The following is a 24,171-nucleotide window of genomic DNA, read 5'->3' as shown; positions in this document are numbered from 1 at the left end:
ATAACTTTCACAGTATCTTGGTCATGTTCACATTTGGGTCTGGCTTCCAATAATATGTAAACAAATTTGTGGTTGAGATCCTGATTTTGAAATGAGACTAACACAGATACAGTTGATTAACAAGTTCCATTTCTTTTTTCCCCCACTAATCTCCTCTGCTTTTCCTCTTTGTCCCAGTAGTTAGACCTGGACAGCTTTCATGAACAATTGCTGAAGAATTACTCAGTAACTGACATAATCAGCATTAAATACACCAGGGCCTACAAATCTATTTATGTAACCCAGTTGTTTTCTCTACTTATTTTATTCATGTGGCAGCATGTGGTGTTTATTGCAAAAACAACATAGTTGGGGTTTCTTACAACTCCACAGCTGAAATTTGATATAAAATTTGTCCTTAATAGGAAAAAGCAGGATGATTCTATAATGGATGTGGTAGTTCTTATTTAAGCTTTTGCTAAAAATTTGAATGCTCTGAATGCTGCTTAACTAATAATATTCTTGTCTTTTTAATAATACTCTGAATTTATGTCTGTTCTACTAAAAAAAACTATGCTGAGCAGTTCAACTCTTTTAAAGCATTTCAAGGGATTATTTTCTAATCACTCTTTTCCTCTTGCAAACAACTATATTTTAAAATCTAGAACAAAATGAGAACTCTATAAATTAATTCAATGCTTCTATCTGGCAGAAACAGAAAAAAATGACATTAATGGAACAAAATGTGCTTAGGTCACATCCTCAGTATTTAATTGAATTATTTAAGGAATTTAACATAAATTAATCATAACATAACATAACATCACATCAGAGTTCTCTCATCCTCTCATCACACATACAAAGATAAGTGCTACTTACTGCTATATTATTATTGCAGTAAAATATTATTTGTAGTTATTTCCTGTTGTGAAGCTCAAAAAAATTCATTAGCCATGTACTGAATTTCAAGAGAGATATCCTTCTCCCTTTTTAGGATATTAAACCTAGGGTTTATATGTTTTATTTCTATTCAAAGTACAGTAACACTGTGTTGGAACAAATGTCCATTTGGGGTCAGTTCTAAGTGGGGAGAAAGACCCTGGAAACATGGAGGCTGTTTGGAAAGGTGGTTTAATGGTGGGCAGGACCACATGGTTTGAGGTCCTGGGCAGTTAAGCACATGGAAGAGAGAGAGAGAGAGATTTATTCCTCTTGGGCTTTGAATTTGAGCTTATCCTATTGGTTGCAGTCAGACACCCATGGGGCTATGCAGTTATAGCTGATGTTGTTTGTGTCCCAGGCTTGATTGAATCTTGCTAGGTGATTCAGTGAAGGGCAATTTCCTATTTTGGCTGAATGGCTTTATCCTGCATCATCCTGAAGCTGAGGTCTTTTGTTTTGTAGATAGACTGGCCCAGTCATTTGTCTTGTAGATAAGTTGGCACCAAAATATCTGCTGGGGGGCAGGGAGCTGAGGCATAAGTCTTTAGAAACATGTTTCTCCTTTAGGAAAATAAAATATTTCTTCCTTTTTAATAAGGGGCATGCATAAGTGTACAAACGTGCCTACCGTTCCTGTCCTATTGTTTTTCTTTTCTTCTTCCTATATATATATATGCTTATACCTCCTAATACTTACTCATATATATGTTTATATACTATATAACCTTTCTGTATGATAATTACATATATTGTTGTGAATAAATAAATAAATAAATAAATAAATCATTCTTCTAAGAGAGGGGTGGGTGCTAACTTTCTACAACTGTAACGCTGAAGAGTGTGTTTGAGTGATGGGATGCTATGGAGGTTCTGGAATGTCCATCGCAAGCATCCTTAGGGGAAAAAAGTAGCAAGATTGATGTATCAGAGGAACTTTCTATCTTTTCTGCCAGCTTTCATTGTTTGTAGGAAGTCAGAGGATAAGGTCATAAATGGTGGTCATGTGACGATGAAAATTAGAGATCCCTACGGCCATACTAAACATCAATATTTGCAAAAAGAAAAATCTAGTTGGCAAGTGTCAATTCTAGGACTATAGAAATAATTTAATTTGGGGCTCTTCAGCCCGTATATGGATCCTTCTTTGTGTGAATAATACACAAAATGGCCCTCGTTTTATAGCAAAATTATTGTTTATAAGGATCATCTAGAACACAATGCTTTCAATATTTGAAAGGAAATAAAACAGAAGTGATATTTTTAGTTCTGCATAACTTTTCAGAGAAACTAGCTTAACAATTTCTAGAGAATGTTAACTTTTTAAAAAAGAGCAATTATCTCTGCTGCCGGCTGCCCATTGTCTGTTTTATTTATATCCTGCCTTCCTGCCCAGGCCATGACTTCTCACCATACCATCTAAACACTGATTGGTTAGTTTATAGTCAGCATCTTGTGGAAAAACAGCTACCCTTTTAACTTGCTTGCTTCATTGATTCTATCAACATGTATTATGCATGTTCCTCTGTGACTTTAGTTTAAATTTTTATGTACAGATTTTAAAAGTGTTGCAAAGCTACCATGGGAAAAGGAAAAACTGCATCCTCTCCTTGACATTAGTGATCTGGAAAAAAGTTATAAAGGAAAGTATTAAGTTTTAAGTGACAAATGTCCAAGGGTAAACACTAAGTTTCCTAAATTGGGAAATTGAAAAAGCATAACAGAAGGCAGCATACTGCACTGCACTATCTCCAGGATTGTAGCATGTACTCATCATGTGTACAGTGATAATATTTAATTGGAAAAAATAAAGGACAAATCTAAAAAAGGAAGTAAATTTGTAGATTCATAAGGATAAAAGGTATTTTTCTGATTATAATTGCTTTACAAAGGAAAATTCAAGAGGAAAACCAAGAAAATAGATAATTAAATAAATAAATTTCAGTTTTCTGAAAGGTCACTCATTATTAATCAAGGTTAATGGAAAATGTCTGTCTGTCTATCTATCTGTCTGTCTATCGTCGGTGGCCCTTAATTTATATATGAAATATTAAATTAGGTAGGTAGAAATAAAGTGCTAACACATTTTAGTACTTAAAGCATGAAGGGATAATATAAACCCCACCAAATGTCTTTGAATTACAGCAAAATCTTCCTTTGTCAATGCTTGATTAAGGATGATGGGAATTGGAGTCCCATAACATTTGGAGGGTCACAGCTTTCTCCGTCTGTTTTTGTACTGCTGTTGAATTGGTAAAAGAGATGTCTTCATTTCCTGTTTATGAAAACATTGGAGTAAGAGTTTAATATAAAATTAAAATTCCATAAGAGCACCAGCGTGCCTACCATCCCTGTCCTAATGTTCCCTTTAGTTGTATTCATTTTATGTATTCAATTCATGCTTATACTTATATATATTATTTAATAAGTATTTGATTAAATAAATAAATAAATAAATAAACTCTTTCTTTTTTATATATTTAGTTTAAAAGCCCTCTGAGCCAAGCAGTGTTACATATATTCAGAAAAGAGTCTAATTTGGACATTTTCTAAGAAGGGACATCAGATTGAAATTCTTATTGATGCAGTTCCTTACGTTGCTTTTGCTACAATTACATTTCACGTGTGGGTAGTAGGAAAAAAAAAAACATGGCCAGTTTTCATTATTTGTTGGCTGTTGTTGTTGTTTTTCCTTTTAAAGCTTAGGATGCAAATGTCACATCTGCTTCAGAGGAGACGCCTTAATCTGGGACATATAGATTATGCAATGTTTCCATGGCAACAGTTGGGGGGAAATTTCGCTCTCTGCAGTTACCACAGAAACTGCTCCCTGCAGAGACAGGTGCCTTGGAGGGAAGGGAAATGAAAGGGATCACGTGGTCGCTGCAGCCCGGAGCCGGCGGGTGAGCATTTGTATGCGTGCTGTTTTCCGTGCAGGGAGCTGGGTTTGGTTCTTTGCCGGGGCCTACATGGAGGCGCTGTGGTTGGGAAAAGCCACATTCCGGGAGAAATCTGATATCGAGCACAACGGCTGTTAATTTGCAGCAGTTTAAGAACAATTTTTACATGGAGACATTCTATCGGTAAACGAAAGCGCCTTGTTTTACTTGCTTTTTTATTACTATTTTTCCAGCAAGTAAGGGTGATTTGGGATAGGGGATTCTTCTCTTTCGGTGGCTCTTTTGCATTCAGGAATTAAAATGCATGTTTAGGAATCACATTTTATGTAGTCGGGGGGCGGGTGGGGGGAGAATGATTGGTGAATGGTTTTGTTCTCGATTAACAGAATGCTTTATTTTATTTTATTTTAACATTTCCATTCAGTCTCAAGTGTATGTTCCTAAGATGCAATAGTATGACCCTTTTATTGAAATAAGGCAGGATTGTGGTTTCGTTTGGTCGAGTGCTCAAGAAAGGCAAAATGTTAGCATTTCACTAAAGGCGTAATGCTGACAAATTAATGCACTGGCTATTTTTCCTCCCTGCCTCCTTTTATCCATCCTTTGGATGGAAAAAAAAACCTCCTAAGGTGGTTGTTAACTCTTGACAGCTGTTTGGTGCACGCAAAGGGAAAAGCAGCAGGTAGAGAAGAGGATGGAAGCATGTAGGATTGAGTGGTTTTCAGAGGGCGACCTCCTTTTCCCCCTGGCCTTGGGCTCATAAAAAGTAGCTTCAAAAGACCTTTTCTCCCTTTTGTTATTATTAACTGCCGGATCAGTGCACGGATCACGCAAACAATTGCAAATGTAAGTAAGTGTTTGTGGTTTCCTTGCTGACTTTCAGACTGTTCCGTTAAGGGTAGCATTTTGGTTTGGATTCATTCCCCACCCTATAATGTAACTAAAGTGTTCTTGTTGAAAAAGCAGTGTGTGACACGAAAGCCGAAGAAGAAAGCGATTTTCTTAAAAGGAAGTACTGACCCGTCTTTCAATGGAATGATTGGTGATGCGGAAAATTTTGGGAGCTCTGCAGAAGAAGTAGCGATGTGCGGCATTAATAGAGAACAGATTTGTTGACAGAGGTGAAATTATGATCTGGAGCCATTACTTTTTTGGAGAAAGCTGTAAGCAGTTACTTATCCCATAGAGCAGGAATGAATTTGTTAATCTAGTTGCCAGGTTTTAAAAAAAATGAAAATAATTCAGAAGCCAAAAGTGTTGTTGCTGAGATATTCCGCAAGATCTGGTGGAAAAGCTTTCAATAAATGGGCGTTTGTAAGGGATTGTTAAACCTGTATGAGAAATGAAAAGAACAATGCCAGAAGGATGGTGAGCAGTGCTTTTGTTTTGTTTTGTTTTTATAATGAAGCCTTTTGTAATTTTATAAAGGGAGGATGATCTTTCTGTGCCTCCCAAGCTTGAATGCCTAATACTAATGGTGCTTGGGAAACAAAAAAGTTGTTTTTTCTCAGTGATTTAAGCACATAATTTAATGGTAAAAATTTTAACCTTTTCCTAGGGATAAATTTGATTATTACAAACTGATATCAAAGATGGATTTCTAGCATATTTAATAACACTCTTTTTGCTTGTTTGCTGATCTATAGCTGATATATACAGCTATATCAATCTGTGATTTTAGAATACACAGCTTTCAATATCTCACATGTTTGAAGTGATTATTGTACTAAATAGATTTGTATTTGAAAATTACGCTTGGAATGCTTATAGTTTCCTGTATGAAAATCGAAAAGAACAATACTAGAAGAATGGTGAACAGTTTGCTTTAGTTTTTTATCATGTGTATTTTAGGAATGTATTATTTGCTGAACAGCCATCTTCTGCATCCTGTTTCTTAGCTATGTATGTTACAATTTTTACACGGCTATTAAAAGAGGGATGTATGAGATGCCAAAAAAGCAATAATGTCACAGTTTGATGGAGTGAAATGTGCTGTGTAAATTTGAAAATATGCTATAGACAATAATTCAAAGTTATGGCAGCACTGAAAAAAAGGATTTATACCAGCCCCAAAATTATGGCCACTGCAACATCCACTATGGTCAGAATCCCTGCAGTCACATGTGATCATTTCAAACCTTGCCTGCCAGCCTCCCATAAGCAAGGTCCATGGGAAGCTGACAGGGAGGGTCTCAGATTGCTTTTTCTCCCAAGGGGCATATGGGTCTTGTACTCTGTAGTATCCCTGCCTATTCTCCTTCCATAGTACCTGCTTGCCTGTAGCACCTATAGATGTGTGTGCCCCCAGCACTCCTTAATGGAAACTCTTGCCCATTCCCACCTATGTTTCCTATGGCAATCCTGGTCCCAGTTGCCTTTGTAATCTGAGGGCTTTATCCATGCAATTAGTTGGGTTTATAATTTATGTTAAACCGACCTTTTTGAAACATGATGGATTCCTGTAAGATTCAAAATCAACCAAAGTAACATAGTAGATTATATTTGAAATCTGGCTAAATATGGATCCAATTCAGGACTTCATTGTCAGCTCTATACAGCTTTTAGACTTTGCATATTGAGTCTGAAAGTAAATGTTGGGAGGATGGCGTATTAGGTGATAATGGTTTATCAGAGCATATATCCTTTATTTATTTATTTATTATTTATTAATTAGATTTCTAGACCGCCCTTCTCCCGAAGGACTCAGGGCGGTGTACAGCCTTATTAAAACACATAGGTACACAATAAATTTAAAATACATTTAAAATGAAATATTTAACCGGCCAATTTAAAACTAAAACGGTCAAACGACCGATATAAAACCCTAAACTATAAAATCACCATTAAAAACCCATAACTTAAAAAACTAACCCAGTCCAGCGCAGATAAATAAGTAAGTTTTGAGCTCGCGGCGAAAGGTTCGGAGGTCCGGAAGTTGACGAAGTCCTGGGGAGCTCGCTCCAGGGGCGGGGACCCCCCACAGAGAAGGCCCTCCCCCTGGGTGTCGCCAGACGACACTGTCGCGCCGACGGCACCCTGAGGAGTCCCTCTCTGTGAGAGCGCACGGGTCGGTGAGAGGTATTCGGTAGCAGCAGGCGGTCCCGTAAGTAACCCGGCCCTATGCCATGGGACGCTTTAAAGACGTTCACCAACACCTTGAAGCGCACCGGAAGGCCACAGGTAGCCAGTGCAGCCTGCGCAGGATAGGTGTCACTCGGGAGCCACGAGGGCTCCTCTATCACCAGCGCAGCTGCATTCTGGACCAACTGCAGCCTCCGGATGCCCTTCAAGGGAGCCCCATGTAGAGAGCATTGCAGTAGTCAGGCGAGGCGTCACAAGGCGTGAGTGACTGTGCACAAGGCATCCCGGTCTAGAAAGGGGCGCAACTGGCGCACCAGGCGGACCTGGTGGAAAGCTCTCCTGGAGACGGCCGTCAAATGATCTTCAAAAGACAGCCGTGCATCCAGGAGAACGCCCAAATTACGCACCCTTTCCATCGGGGCCAATGACTCGCTCCCGACAGTCAGCCGCGGACTCAGCTGACTGTACCGGGATGCCGGCATCCACAGCCACTCCGTCTTGGAGGGATTGGGCTTGGGCCTGTTTCTCCCCATCCAGACCCGTGACAGCACTTCGATAGCTTCATTGGGGTGGCCCGGTGTGGAAAAGTACAGCTGGGTGTCATCAGCGTACAGCTGGTACCTCACACCGAAGCCACTGATGATCTCACCCAGCGGCTTCATATAGATGTTGAACAGAAGGGGCGAGAGAATCGGCCCTGCGGCACCCACAAGTGAGGCGCCGCGGGTCGACCTCTGCCCGTCAACGCCGTCTGCGACCGGTCGGAGAGATAGGAGGAGAACCACCGATAAACGGTGCCTCCCACTCCCAACCCCTCCAACCGGCGCAGCAGGATACCATGGTCGATGGTATCAAAAGCCGCTGAGAGGTCTAATAGGACCAGGGCAGAGGAATAACCCCTATCCCTGGCCCTCCAGAGATCATCCACCAACGCGACCAAAGCCGTCTCAGTGCTGTAACCGGTCGGAAGCCGGACTGGAACGGGTCCAGATAGACAGTTTCCTCCAGGTGCAAGGAAACTGATATGCCACCATACTCTCTACAACCTTCGCCGCGGCGGGTTGGAGACCGGACGATAATTACCTAAAACAGCGGGTCAGGAAGGCTTCTTGAGGAGGGCCTCACCACCGCCTCTTTCAAGGCGGCCGGAAAGACTCCTCCAACAAGGAAGCACTCGTAATCCCTGGAGCCAGCCTCGTGTCACCTCCTGAGTGGCCAGCACCAGCCAGGAGGGGCACGGGTCCAGTAAACACGTGGTGGCATTCAATCTACCCAGCAACCTGTCCATGTCCTCGGAGTCACAGGGTCAAACTCATCCCACACAACATCACCAAGACCGCCTCAGATACCCCGTCTGAATCGCCACAATTTTGGTCCAGACCGTCCCTAAGCTGAACGATTTTATCGTATAGATAACCGTTAAACTCCTCAGCACGTCCCATAGCGGGTCATCCCGCTCCCCTGGTGAAGGAGGAGCGGGTCACCAAACAGGGCAGCTGGGCGGTTATCTGCCGGCGCAATGAGGGAGGAGGCGAGAACGCCTCGCTTCCCTCAGTGCCACTAGGTAGGTCCTGGTATAGGATCTAACTAGTGTCCGATCAGCCTCTGAACGGCTGGACCTCCAGGAACTCTCTAGGCGTCTTCTCCGGCATTTCATCCCCCTCAGCTCCTCGGAGAACCAAGGAGCCGGTTGGGATCTGCGCCGGGTCAGAGGCCGCAAAGGCACGACACGGTCTAAAGCCCCAGCCGCAGCCCGTTCCCAGGCTGCAGCTAGTTCCTCTGCCGTGCCGTGAGCCAGACCCTCAGGAAGTGGCCCAAGCCACTTTACTTTATTTACTATATTTATAGTATACACTTTATTTACTATATTAAATAAAGACTCTGCTGGAATTACTGCACTAATCTAGAATCTATGATAGCAATAGCACTTAGACTTATATATCACTTCACAGTGCTTTACAGCCTTCTCTAAGTGGTTTACAGAGGCAACATATTGCTCCCAACAATCTGGGTCCTCATTTTACTGACTTTGGAAAAATGGAAGGCTCAGTCAACCTTGAGCTGGTCAGAATCGAACTGCCAAACTGCTGGCAGCCCACAGTCAGCAGAAGTAGCAGTACTGCATTCTAACCACTGTGCCACCTTGATTATATAGGGGAAGTCTGAAAAATTGAGCCTGCAAAAGCTTCTGGAAGGATGAGTAGAAACAAGCAGTAGAGGTGTTTTTTTCCCCTCTAGAAAATGGAATTGGGAAGTAGAATAAAGTGGAACACAGTTACTACACAAGAAAAACCCAGCTTGTTTTAACAAAATTAAGGGAAGAGAGTGTTTTTTTAATTATTGTTGTTGTTGAACTCCCAGAGTTTGAATTCTAAGGCTCCCAAAGTCATTGACAGAGATGGGCATATGTAGAAACTGAATAAACAAATAAAATATTCCTAGAGTCCAGTGAGTTGAAAAGTATTATTATTACAATGCTGATGATGGAAATAACATTCATGTCATTGGAGTGAAGACTTAAATTACATAAATGACATTACTTGATGCAAATGTTGGGAAATGGGAGTAAAAGGACACATGCAGACAAAGGAGAAGAGGTTTTGTGTAATGGTTCAAGCATTAGGCTAGAAACTGAGAGACCAAGAATTCTAATTCTGCCTTAAACAGAAAGCTGTGTGACCTTGAGCCAGTCATTTACTGTCAGCTCTAGGAAAGAAAGAATGGCAAAAAGATTCAAAAAATGCTTGCTAAGAAAGCTGCAGGGACTTGAAAGAAAAAAGAGGAAGAGAGAGACATTACTACTTCCTGGCACATGGATCATAGCACATTGAAGATTAAATGGAATGTAAAATGAATAAGTGGTAAAGAACACAAAGTAGTAAAAAAAAGAAAAACAGATATGCTGTGTGGCTGAAACTAAGGAAAAAAATGTACTAGGTGGATATTTCAATGGTACGATTGTACCATTGAAACCTTACCTATTAACGATAAATATATACTGTATAGAAGGAGCAGGACTTCATACAGTTGTGGCTGCCATCTTCACTTTTTTGACACACACACAGATGTGGATTTCCCTGCTTCTAGATATGAATGAAGGTTGCTTGAATTTGAGACTTTGATAACTATATGAAGGGAATTACAACCATTCATTTGAAATTATAATGGCACTGAAAAAAAAGTGACTTATGACCGTTTTTCAGATTTACAACTGTTGCGGCATTCCCATAGTCATGTGATCAAAATTCAGACTCTTGGCAACTGGCTCATATTTATGATAGTTGCAATGTCCTGGGGTCATGTGATAGTTTTTTGCAACCTTCTCACATGCAAATGGGGAAGGCAGATTGACTTAACAATCATGTTACTAAATAACTGAAATGATTCACTTAACAACTTAAAAATAACTATATATAAAATAATAAACGAGGTAAAATAAAGGAGTCAATTCAATAGTTCGATGCTAAATGGCTCAAGGTTGACTCAGGTTTCCATCCTTCTGAGGTCCATAAAATGAGGACCCAGATTGTTGGGGGCAAATATGCTGATTCTGTAGACCGCTTAGAGCAGGGATGTCAAACTTGTGGTGTCAAACTTGTCGTCATGTAACATATCGTGACTTTTTCCCCCTTCACTAAACCACGGGTGGATGTGGCCAGAGCATGACACATCCAGTCCATGGGCCACAAGTTTGACATTCCTGGCTTAGAAAGTGCTGTAAAGCACTATGAAGTGGTATATAATTCTAAGTGCTATTGTTAATCGAGGATTACATATATAACAAAAGCTTGTTACTGTTTGTCTATTTTTGCATGCAGATGCTGTATTGCTAGCTAAGAATACAAATAATTTATAATGAATATGGTATGCTAAGGAGTATGGATCTGAAAGTTAATGTATTAATGGCTGGACAGTTTTGTTTGGCTAGAAAAAATAGTACTTGCAAGTTATACATAAATATTAACAAAGTAGAAAAAATACAAATGATCTTCACTTACCAATCCTTCATTCAGTGACCATTTGAAGTTACAATAGTGCTGAAAAACTAGACTTAACAACTGGTCCTCAAAGTTGTACTGTTGTAGCATCCCCAGGGTCACATAATTATAGTTCAGGTAGTTGGAAACTAGAGCATATTTATGATGGGCGCAGCATTACATAGTCATCTAATTGTCATTTGCAGTCTTCACAGCCAGCTTCTCGCAAGCAAAGTCAGTGGGGAGGCTGGTAGAAATCACAAGTTGCGGTCTCATGACATTGCACTTAATGGATATGCTGCACTTAATGGATATGCATTATATCGTCCCATATAATGATAGTTTTCTAAATCCAAAGGACATTTGATTTGGAATAAAAAGGCAAACATTGAGGATTACAAGCCATCCTTTGCCAATTCAGCATTGGCTATGCTGGCCAAGAATTCTGGCCTTTATCATTCTAACACATTTGAATGGCATAAGATTTGACAAGGATGCATTATTTTTCAGCTTTACAAGTAGAAAAAGAAACTTTTTTGATATTTTAAAAAATCTGTTTTGAGAATGTATCATCAAAATTATATAAATGTCTAGAATTACATAAGATCTATCATAAACTTTAGAATCTGAAATGATTGGGTTCAGGCTAAGTCTGAATCATTCTAACTGTATTTAGGTCTTATTCAAAGGGATTCCAGTAAATAGTCATCATTCTTCTTTCTGCAAGTAAAATATCTGGAAGAGATGAAAAATTTGTGTAGTGACAATGGAAAAAAGGCTAATCTTGTCTCTTCTGTGTAGCTGCAGTTGAGATAATTTGTATTCACATTTTGTTAGTAAGATTGAAAAAAAATGACAAGTTTTGTTAGAAAGTCCTGTAATTATGATTTTTCAGTTTGTTTTTCAGTGGATTTTGCAATTAGTTACAGTTCTGTTGCTTTTTGCACAAAGCCTGTATCTAAATTAATTCTCATTATGTTAATTACAGATGTCCAATGCTGCAGTAATAGATGTTCAACTGAGCAAGAATTAAAAACAAAACCAAATGTCATGTGGATGGCACCAGAATCTTCCCATGACATTTTACAAAAATCTTTGCTGAAAGATTGTATTGTTGTAGCTAACAATTGCTGGTCCTTAGGCAGGCTGAGCAATGGTACTTTCTGTAGAACAGAGCCAAGTGGAGCCTCTCCCTGCCCCGACGGTATTGCTGCTCCCCCTTTTCATGAACACAATGAGCGAGTACTCACCCACATACAGAATGAAAACCAAAACTATAGCTTTGGTGTTGTGTTAGCAAAATAGCCTTTCAAAGAACAAGTAATATATTCCGACAGAAGTTAGGGCAATGGAAAAGATACGTCAGAATATATTCAGGCAATTCAGAAAAAGTATGAGTTCATTGTATATGCTGCTGATATGTAATTACAGTTTAATTGCTAGTGGTGTTATGTCAGCTTCCCAAAAAATTCAGGAAACCAAAATTGTTAGAAATGTATCTACTTGTTCACCATATCTAATTTGTTACCCAGAAACCTAATGAAATATATGAATGTCATCTAACGATTCTGCCAGTAACTCTGATTGATTTGAGGAATGCGTGATTTGTGAAGTTACAATTATGAAACAGTCATTAATTCTAGCCTAGGAAGTATTTCAAGTAAACCACTAGTCCTAAAAGTATCAGGATAAACTCTATCCTCTTCTCCAGAGAAAAACTCTGCACAATATTTTTAATTCACTCTTTTTTTCCGGAATGATCAATATTATGTGTAATCTATGGAGATATATGTATGTATGTATGTATGTATGTATATATAGGTCTTTGGTTATTCGGGTTTTCCAAAATTTTCCAAACCAGCCATTTGGAAACCCGCCCTTATCGACAAACGAGTCCCTAACATGAGGAATGACGCCAGACCCACACTCACGAGTGCCACACAGCATGTCCCCACCACACATCCATGCGGAAAGCAGACTCAAACCCACACCGATGATGAAGCACGACCACGGACCAGAAGCCAGACTGCAGCTGCATCATTAGCCATTTCAAACCCTTCCAATCCATACATGCAGCAGACTGACACCCACCATGAAGATGTAGCACAACCACGAACGCGAAGCCAAACAACAGCAATGCAGCTCACCAACTCAAATCTCCCTGCAACTCAGACTAACCTGAGCACAACCAAGCCCCCCCAAACAGAACACACCCCCATCCAATCAGAGCACAGCCAAGTCCACCATCCAATCAGAGCACACCTCCACCCAATCAGAACACAGCCAAGCTCCCAACCAATCAGTTCAAACCCCCACTAGCAGTTAAAAGGAAGAAACAGCTGCGATCACACATTGCTCCTAGAAGCACGAAGCTGTAAACACCAGCCTGAAGATGACAAATGAGACTTCGTTGAAACGTTGCCAAGACACTTCCAATTTTACGTGGGAGAAAACCCGAATAACCAAAGACCTACATACAAACACCGGCAAAAACCTCAGAAAACAAATATATATATATATGTATATACAGGCAATTTGTGTTTAGTGACCATAATTACAAAAAAGTAACTTGGCAACCATCCTCGCATTTACAACCTTTGCAGGTCACTAAAGGAAAGGAGAGCTGAAGTAAGATTATAAGCATGTCATGGTTTCACTTAGCAACAGTTTCCTTTAATGACTGAGTTGCCAGTCCCAACTATGGTTGATAAACACGGACCACCTGTATTAGGAGTTGATAATCAACCTATATATTTTGGACCATAAATCTTAGCCATCTTATTTAGTGGGTAGCAGTATGTAAAATATTGAGAATTCAATCTGGTTTGCATACAGTTAGGGGAATAAGTGGGCTTTTCTCAGTTTCCCATTATCTTTTTAAGAATAATAGACCATATTTTAATCAGACATTAACCAAAGACGCTGACCATTGCCTGGAACTGTCCCATAATACACTGTTAATAATTACAAAGACTGTTGTAATCATTTTAGAAATCTTTGAACTCGAAGCAGTGATTTGGGTTTGAAATGCTTCCAGACTTATAGAGACAACCAGTTCCAAATGTGAAACCAAACCATTTCAACTTTGAAATGTTTTGCAGAATTCCCTGAATGCTTCCCTGATAATTTTTCTTATTTTTCTTGGAGAATTCCTCTAGTTCAAGGGTGAGCAGCTTGGGCCCTTTTATGACCTGTGAACTTCAACTTCCAGAATTCCTGAGCCTGCATGTTCATAAAGGGGCCATACTTACTCACTCCTGTTCTAGTGGAAGGCTAGTTTGAGAAACAGTGCCCAAAGTCACGACATGGAATTTGTTACCAAGGTTTTGGCAATTTAAAGCTGTAATCTAAATGCTCTGGTAATTTTCAGTGCAAAGTCAAATGTCTCACAGTCTATTTATACTTTCAAAAATCTATTAGAATCATAGAAAACATTACGCAATGGCCTGTCGTGTAGGAATTACAGCTGACGACTTCCATAGAATGATTTGTATTTTCCCTGTGCAAAGCATTTTTAGCTCCTATTCATTTACAAACACGCTGGCACAGTTATTCTTGTGGGCTTTTCTCATTCCCCAACTCTCCTTTTAAGAATGAAACACTATATCTTAACCAAACAGTTGCCAAAGAGGCTGATCATTGGCTGGAACTGTCCCATGAGACTAAGTCCCACCTCTTTGGTTGTGCTGACAAGCTGTTTATGTTTTTGCAAGGCTACTCTTTAACTCAGCCTCATGATCACTATAATGGGACCAATTGTCTGAATGCTGCTGGGAGCAAACTCTTTTCCCCAAAGAGACTGTATTTCAATCCCTGGAAAGACATAATGGAATGCCTGTAAGTAAGCTTTGAATTATCTCTCTCTCTCTCTTTCTCTCCCACCCCCAGCCCTATTTCTTTCTTCTCTTTTTTCTTATATACATCTGGGATTGGAAAAATCCTAAAAATATTTTAAAAGCTGGATTTGGGCACTTTGTGATGTTTTTGTTGGTATGTTCCGGAAGGATTTCTTAAATTGGAAGAATATTACTTTGTGTTCAATGACACGCTTGTTAAAATCAAACAACTATGAGATTATCTTGCAGGGAAGCAGTAGGAAAAACAATGATGTAAATTTAGTAGGACACAGTGATAAAGATAGCATTTTAAAAGAATTATGAAAATGATCATAAAGCCTTTGAAGGAAAATAGATAGATGTGTAGAAGGATATCGAAGCTGGGATGTGGGCATAGATTAGGGTCAGAAATTAACAAATTCCTCTAAAAAGAACTGAGCTTTAACGGTGGCATTATATGACGTATTTCTAACATCAAATAGTCCATGATATCTCATATCAGATTAATTCATCTCTGAAAGTTTATAAAACATTATTTGGATTCTTACAAAAAAATACACTGAATAAGTTTAAATTTTCCTAAACATTTGGAGTGAGAAAACATTTCTATAATTTTACAAAACAAAATGTGGGTTCTTATAGAGTTATAAAGGTAACAGAAAACATTAAACTATTTTATGAACTTAAAATCTTTATTTTTTTAAAAAAGGATTCATCAAAACATATTGATGAAATAATATAAGTAATATATGACCATAGTACTGTAAATTAGAAAATAGGTAATCCCTCAAATCTAGAATTCCCAAATTGAACTCAGTGTATAATAATTTACTACCCAGAGATTAAATATACACCACTGATAAATAACTTTAGAAATTGTGCCATGTCATACTGAGCTGAAAGTGTATTCAAGTCTATATGAGTCTTATATTCTAAGCACATGAATTGAAGTGCAAAAACCGGTCCAGCATCAGCTCAAAAACATACCTAAAACATATCCCTATCTCCACAAACATATACAGCTAATACAAACCCAAAGGCCTGTAGAAAGGGAGATAAGGAAATTCTTGCATTTCCTGACGTTCTGTACAACAAATTTGCAGCAGTGTCAAAACATGGCTTGCCTGTATGGGGGAAGGATTCATCGGAAAAGGAATTTGTGTTTCCAAAGAACACAACTTGTGCTTTAAAAAAAAAACTTTCTCTTGTTTCTGTCAGAAGTAAAGCAAATTTGGTGTTTGGAAGCCGTACGGGTCTGGATGGGGAGAAACAGGCTCAAGCTTAATCCCTCCAAGACGGAGTGGCTGTGGATGCCGGCATCCCGATTCAGTCAGCTGCAGCCGCGGCTGACTGTTGGAGGCGAGTTAATGGCCCCAAAGGATAGGGTGCGCAACTTAGGTGTCCTCCTGGATGATCGGCTGTCGTTTGAAGATCATTTGACGGCCGTCTCCAGGAGGGCCTTCCACCAGGTTCGCCTGGTTCGGCAGTTGCGCCCCTTTCTTGATCGGGATGCCTTGTGCACAGTCACTCATGCGCTCGTTACCTCTCGCTTGGATTATTGTAATGCTCTCTACATGGGGCTCCCCTTGAAGTGCACTCGGAGGCTTCAGCTAGTCCAGAATGCAGCTGCGCGGGTGATAGAGGGAGCTACGCGTAGCTCCCACATAACACCGCTCCTGCACAGACTGCACTGGCTACCTGTGGCCTTTCGAGTGCACTTTAAAGTGTTGGTTATGACCTTTAAAGCGCTCCATGGCTTAGGGCCTGGGTACTTACGGGACTGCCTGCTGTTACCACATGCCTCCCACCGACCTGTACGCTCTCACAGAGAGGGACTTCTCAGGGTGCCGTCCGCCAAACAATGTCGGCTGGCGGCCCCCAGGGGAAGGGCCTTCTCTGTGGGGGCTCCCACACTCTGGAAAGAGCTTCCCCCGGGTTTACGCCAAATACCTGACCTTCGGACTTTCCGTCGCGAACTGAAGACACATCTTTTCATTCGCGCGGGGCTGGCTTGAATTGAATTTTATTAATTTTAAATTTTAAATTTTATTAATTAATTTTAATGGGGTTTTTTAGTCTAGTATATTTTAACTTAGGCTAATTTTAAAATAAGTTTTTTAATCTGCTTTTTAAATTGTATATTGTATTATCTGTTTTATTTTTGCCTGTACACCGCCCTGAGTTCTTCGGGAGAAGGGCGGTATAAAAATCAAATAAATAAATAATAAATAAATAAATAAATAAATTAACCATATTAATTTTCCTCTAATAATGCCTTCAGCACTCCCTCTGATTATTAGGGATGGTTACATCCAAGTTTTGGGATCTTTATTAAACATACAAAGCTATGCATTTTGCAAACTGAACTAAAGCCATATATTTTTGTGAAAGAACATATATTACATACATGTTGAAATAGATCATTACTTTAGAAAAATGACAAATTCGTTAAGAATATATTTGCAACAACGTACTATTTGATGAACATTTCCACAGTCCATGTGACACTATCACTTAATAAACCAGGCTGAGATGATGACATATAATCAAAATTAGATGGAGAGAAAATGTTCAAAATCCCAGAGAAGCATTAGACCCCAATTTTATAATTGGGGGCATATTTTCACAATTTACTTGTGAACTTTTATTTCTAACCAAGATGAGAGAATTCTGTACAGCCACAAGAAATAAAGCAGTTTTAATTGCCCCTTAATAAGGGACGTGGGATCTGAAGCATATTTGGCTGCACAATAAACGTTTCATGGACAATCTGAAGCTACTCTGATAGCATTGGCACACTAAAGTAGAAAGCAGTTACAATAGCAGTGCCATACTGTGCCATTTAGTTTCCCAGAATACCTCTCCTTTAAGGCCTCTCCAGGACACTGGAGAATTTAAATAGGACTCGATGTAATTAGGATGCGCCGCTTGGAACATGTTCTTTTATCATTTTTTTAAGATGGAATAGAAGAATAGAATAGAAATAGAATAGAATAGAATAGAATAGAATAGAATAGAATATGTGATTGGACACACAAGAAAATTGTCTTGGTGCATATGCTCTCAGTCTACATAAAAGAAAAGATACCTTCATCAAGGTACAACACTTACAACACTTAATGATAGTCATAGGCTACAATTAAGCAATCAGGAAACAATCAATTACAGTTTAAATCGTAAGGATATAAGCAACAAAGTTACAGTCATAAGTGGAAGGAGAAGGGTGATGGGAACGATGAGAAGGTTAATAGTAGTGCAGATTTAGTAAATACTTTGACAGTGTTGAGGGAATTATTTGTTTAGCAGAGTGATGGCATTCGGGGGAAAACTGTTCTTGTGTCTAGTTGTTCTGGTGTGCAGTGCTTTATAGCGTCATTTTGAGGGTAGGAGTTGAAACAATTTATGTCCAGGGTGTGATGGGTCTGTAAATATTTTCACAGCCCTCTTTTTTATTTATGCAGTATACAGGTGCAAAGACATGTTCCATAGAATTCATGCTGTAGTACTTGAAATGCAGGTATCTATCTAAGAATATTGATAATGATGTTGGCTATAGCTATGCAAAAGCAACAATTGTAGGACCTGAAAGCTTCTGATTACAGAATTCCAATAGCATTTGGCTGTTTATTGTGAAAAGCAGGATATAAGTTCGCCAAGGTATAGTTTTAGTGGCACAGAACAGAAACATGGTATACAAAAGTTTCAGATTCAGTTCCTGGAATTTCTAGACAGGATTGAGAAAAACTGTTGTATAAAATCTTGGAGAGCCACTACCATTCAATACAAACTTAAGTTCTCAGTTTGGTTCCCTTCTCCAATGGCTGTCAAAGATGAATAAACAATCCAAGAAGGAAAGCCCCCCCCCCCCAAATATTTTCTGACATCTGTTTTCTAACTTGAGTTATTTGCTCTTTGATAATTCTCAGAATTTTTAACTGTCTATGTCTTAAATAATGCAAAATAGTTAAAAAGTCATGTGATGCAGGCTAGAAATTTGGGGAATTGTAATTTCACATGGTAGGTGATCAAGTTGGGAAAGTCTGCTGATTAGTGTCATAGACCTGATATATGGTATATAAAAAATAGAAAGCTAAATATTCTTACTTGTGGCTTGGAGCGTGACAATAAGGATATTTTAAAAATTAAACTGTTGATTTGACTGATAATTGCTGATGTTCGTACAGTAAAATCAAGTTTGACAAAAATAATCCGTCATCTGAACAGGCTGTCCTGTAATGATGCATGTATGTCTGCTAAATGTAAGGCTAAATCAGGATGGTACAAATGCCAGCTCATTTATTTAAGCTTATTTTTTGCATTGTACCATCTGTGATAATTTTTCCAGTTTCTGATCTGCCTTTTACATTAAAGGCAACCATCTGGAAATCAGCAGCCCCTAATGATCCTATGTAACTTACTTGATTGTTTTTATACATCTGCATATAAACCTAATTGGGGATTGGTTCCTTTTGTGGCTAAATTCTACAGAATTGAGATGTGGGGTGTTATATCATGCCTGTGCTAGAATATTTGAACAGAGAATTCTGCCTCTTGACAGCCTTCATGCCATATCAGTCAGCTATTGTCATTCCAGTGAATTGTGTGATATACTAAGGATCTGGTGCAGCAATTTGCATGCTTTATTCTTTTCATGATTACACAATACAGTAGACAGATATTCTACTACGATTCCCAGCACATGTCAAGTACATCCCATGTCCCCCGGTTTCTAGCTCTGCTTCAAACTTTTGTGCTTTCTGAGTTGAGCTATCTTTCATACCAGATGGTTTCTAACACTTTTTTCTATTTAATAACAGCTTCTGCTTCAATTGGCTGTAGTGCCTTGCATGCCCTCTTCCAAGCCTAACATTGTACAGCCTGTCCTGGCTATGTGTTTTTTTGCTGGTTGGCAGTTAATCCCATGATAGCTGTTATGATAATGAAATGCTTCCAACACAAGAGTCTCATGCTCTATTCAACCCTTTCATCTCTCTCTGGACATTCTTTAGTTTCTCTCTAGGCTGGGTAAAGCATTTTCTCCTTGCTTTTCTACATCCTGTTTACAGTTCAGCAAAATTTCCTTTCCTTTTCCTTAATTTTTAAGCTAAACATGGGACATTGTTCTTCGTTCAAGTGGCAACTATTCCTTGGATTTACAAAGTGGCATAGAAAGAGCCACTATTGTTTGCGTTGATTTAAAAAAAAAAACACCTAGAAAGGTCTGCTTTAGTGTCAAAGAGTAATATGTTAGAAAAAGGGGTATGTGTGCAAACATCTAGAAAAGCAAAGCAAAGTCGTAGGAGAAATGAAGAGGAAACAGATCCTAAAAGGAAAAAGCTGGCACCAGTGCATTGATCCACCTAGGAGCCAATCAGTGATCCGCACTGTGATTATGCTGTGAGCATAATCTGGACTAAGGGCTAGTCCAGCCCTGTGGCAACCTTACTGCAATTCAGCAGTGGAATTTATGAGGTAGACTTAAGAAACACATATATCTGTTGTGGCCTGTTGATTTTTTAAAAAAGAAATACCCACTATTTGGGGGGGGGGGCACGATGGGTCAGCATTTAAGGATGCCAAGCTTGTCAGCTAGAAAGCTCACAGCCCAAGTTCGAGATTCAAGTGCCGCACGACAGGATGCGCTCCTGTTATTTGACCCAGTTCCTGCCCTCCTGGCAGTTCAAAAGCATGCAAATGCAAGTAGATAAATAGGTACCACTTCAATGGGAAGGTAACAGTGTTCTGTGTGTATAGTCATGCTGGCCACATGACCACAGAAATATTTTTAGACAACGCTACCTACATAGGCTAAGAAATGGAGATGTCCATTTGCTTATGATAAATTGCATTTTTTAAAACTTTTAAAAACATTTTTTCTTTGGCCTTTTGAAAGCGACATAGTTAATGTTCTTTGCCACTGCTTTTCTAAACACTGTAAAAGTTCTTTGCATTAATTTTCACCAAAATGCCGTATATGAAAGTGTTAAAAAACACTTCTATTGAGATTTCTGACAGTAATTCTATTGGGTTGTGAGGGTGAAATATGAGTTGCAGACAAGGACAGGAAAATGTCATTCCTTCCTACTTTTAAGGAAGAAAATTCTAAACTTTTTTTTCCCCAAAAAAAGAGTTATAGCATTTTTATCTCAAAATTACTGAAAATTGGAAATTTGTATATAGCGTATCATTGACTAATTGGTATGGGAAGCTATGATCAAATGGTAGTTTGGAAAAATTTATTAATGAAATGACAATACTGACTTCTGAGAGGAATTATATTTTTATCACATCTGGAAAGATTATATAAAGATGTTAGTAATAATAAGTTCTGATAAATTAAATATTATGTATAATCTATAGTTGGATAGTGAAATATATTTTTCTGGGCTATTGTCTTGTGCTCAAGGGGTCTTTTTTTATATTACAGAATATTAACAATGAAAAAATAATAAACACAAAAATCCAAATAAAAATCCAAATCCAAACTGAAACTGAAACTGAAACTGAAACTTAACACAAAAAGCTAGTTATGGAATATGGAGTTGCTGGGTACAGTTAATCCTCAAAAGCCATACAAGTGATATTTTTACCTACTTTGAGAAGGTCATAAGAGTCACAGCTATCTATGTTTTAGAGCAGGGGTGTCAAATTCAAGTCATCACAGCAGTATCACATGATGTATTGTTTTTCCCCTTCGCTAAAGCGGGGCTGGGCATGGTCAGCACCTGATACATTTGGCCTGCGGGTCGTGAGTTGGACACCCCTGCTTTAGAGAGTAAACTATTCCATGGGAGCGGTTGCAGAAAATGTCCATTATCAGATCACCTTATACCAGGGGTCACCAACCTTTTGGACCTCAGGGACCACTAAATTAATAATTTTAAATCCCGCAGACCACTAATATGATCTGACTAATGACTGACTGGGTGGGCGTGGCTAGATGGACATGTGACTGGGTGGGCATGGCCAACTCAATGTCACTCATGTCGAGGGGAGCCTCGCCAGCCTCTACTCAACCCTCCTCTCTCAGCCTCTACTCACCTCCCCACCTGGGCTCCTTAGGGCCACAATAGGAAGCAGTTGTTGGAGCTAAGCAGCCACCATGAGAAAGAAAGCCCTGAACCAGGAGACTGAAGCAGACTCCCAGTCCAAATTTCTGTCCCCCTCCAATTCACACAAAAAGACCCCAAAGGGGGAGATTCTCTGCAGCAACGCAAACATTCATTGCATATATCCGTCCCAGGGGCTGTAGTTTGAGGACCCCTGATTTAGTGCAATATAAAAAATGCAAATAATTTTCCTGCGGACCACCAAAATTTTCTCGCGGATCACCAGTGGTCCATGGATCACCAGTTGGTGACCGCTGCCTTATACCACAACTCCTGATACCCTAAGTAGGTGCTCTGTGAATGTCTGGATGGGGTAGGCTGGAACTGTTGGGGAAAGTAGTACCTAAGATACTCAGATCTCAAGCCATAGAGAGTATTATACGTAGCAACCAGCAGCTTGAATTGCACTTGGAAACCCAGTGGTAAATGGTACAACTCTCATGGTAGTACAGTAATCTTGCTACATTCTGGATTAGCTGAAATTTGTGGGTGATGTTCTTGTACATCCTAATGTACAACAAATTATAATAATCCAATCAAGAAGGCAGGTCATGAATTACTTATGTCCAGTTCATTCTGTTCCAGGCTATAGCTGGGGCACTAAACAAAGCTAGGTAAAATTCTTTTTGGCCACAGTTTTCTTTCACTTATTTTTGAGTTAGGAGCCTTGAGTCCAGGAGAAGTTCCAGATCATTCTGGGAGAACACAACCCTATTAAGAGCCAAAAATACTGTTGTCCCTCTGAATCAACAATTTTTATATCTTGCTTGAGTTGAGTTACAGCCATTTTCCCCATCCTGGCTTGTGCTACTTCCAGAAATCATATGACTTGTACCACATTTCCCAGTGAGCCTAGGTGGAGATGTCATCTGCATATACAACTTTCCATACATTCTTCCATGCTTTATAGGAAGTCCTTGAGTTATAAACACACTTGGGACCAGAATTTATATCGCTAAACAGTGTGGTTGTAAAGCAAGATGTCACATGACTGCATTCTTTTTACTTGTTTATTAAATTTACTGTATTTACTGCCCATCTCGCCTAGAGATGAATAGTTCGTTCAAATATATTTGTATAATTGGGATTCTGCCTGAAACAGTAACAGGTAATCAGCAAATCTTGTCTACATTGTGGTCCTGCAGGATATTTTTCCCCAGAGGTTTACTACATTTCCTGCATGCTGTTTCATTATTTAATATCTTAGTATAATACCATTTCAGATATGAGAAATGTAGTATTTTTTAAAAAAAAACAAAAACTTTTCCAGACCATTGTACGATAGAGAGAGGAAGAGAAATACAGAGAAAGAATTCTTCTTCTTGTGTCGTATCTGTCATTGGACGTTGGCAATCATGTTGGCAATCCTATTTTTATCAGCAGCCACATGAAAAAATGCTGCTGAGTTTTGTCCAAACCAGTCCCTTAGATTTTGAAGCCATGATGTTCTTCTGCCTGGACTTTGTTTGCCTTCAATCTTTCCTTGGAGGATTAAGTGAAGTATGCCGTATTTTTCCAGGTGTCGCATTACAAGTCCGAAATATTCTAACTTTTACTTCTTAATGGCTTTGATGATTTCTTTTGGCTTTCCCTTGGCTCATGAGAAAGAATATTATAATGAATTAGGGCAGGCGTGAAATGCTCCTGGTTTGGACCAGATCGCCAATCCGGTAGCAATGGCGGCGGGTGGTTCAGAGAACTGGTAGCAAAAATCCCTGCCCTCCCCCCATGCCCAGCTGAGCTGCGTGATCACCAGAGGTTTTTTTTTTTACTTTTAAAAGCATTTTTTCTTCGCCTGAAAAAATGCTTTTAAAAATAAAAAAAAGCCTCTGATGATCATGCGGCTCAGCTGGGATCATCAGATGCTTTGAAAAGCATTTTTTACAACCTCTTCTGCTGAAGAGGTTGTAAAAAAATGCTTTTAAAAGTAAAAAAAAACTGCCCACCCAGTCACATTAACCCCCACCACCACCAAGCCACGCCCACAGAACCAGTAGTAAAAAATTTTACATTTCACCACTGAATTAGGGTACAAACAGTTAGGATCAGGTTACACTATAAATAAAGAGCAAGAGTAAGGGTGATTATCTAGTGCCTAGGTAAAAGCATGGATAAAGGGCAAGAGTAAGGGTGATTTTACCTAGTGCTTAGGTAAAAGCAGAGTTAAAGAAATATTACATGTTTTATATTAGAGCATCAAAAGTACTTCTAGATCAAGCATTTAAATGTTCCTCCATCATATTGTTTATGACACTGGATATTTTGTTTTACTAGTTTTTCATACACCTTTTTTTTTACTGATGCTGCTGCATGCTGTTAAGATTCAAATATTATGCATTCGTGGTTTAAT

The 24,171-nt window shown here is 39.2% G+C and overlaps 1 protein-coding gene across 5 annotated transcripts in view; it reads left to right on the top strand.

Moving 5' to 3' along the window:
- Positions 1–24,171, top strand: part of TRIM2 (tripartite motif containing 2) — a 105,620-nt gene that overhangs the window by 31,095 nt on the left and 50,354 nt on the right. The window contains exon 1 of one of the 5 annotated variants that reach the window (XM_058192057.1): positions 3,844–4,001. The exons of 2 other annotated variants lie outside the window; for them this stretch is intronic. The gene's annotated coding sequence lies outside the window, so the exon portion shown is untranslated. Of the gene's footprint in view, positions 1–3,843; positions 4,002–14,578; positions 14,714–24,171 lie in introns of those variants that run through there. 2 more of the 5 variants (XM_058192056.1, XM_058192059.1) reach the window with 2 other exon arrangements.

Source organism: Ahaetulla prasina, chromosome 8 (genome assembly GCF_028640845.1).
Source record: "Ahaetulla prasina isolate Xishuangbanna chromosome 8, ASM2864084v1, whole genome shotgun sequence".
Classification (NCBI taxonomy): domain Eukaryota; kingdom Metazoa; phylum Chordata; class Lepidosauria; order Squamata; family Colubridae; genus Ahaetulla; species Ahaetulla prasina.
This window is presented reverse-complemented; position numbering and strand designations above follow the sequence as displayed.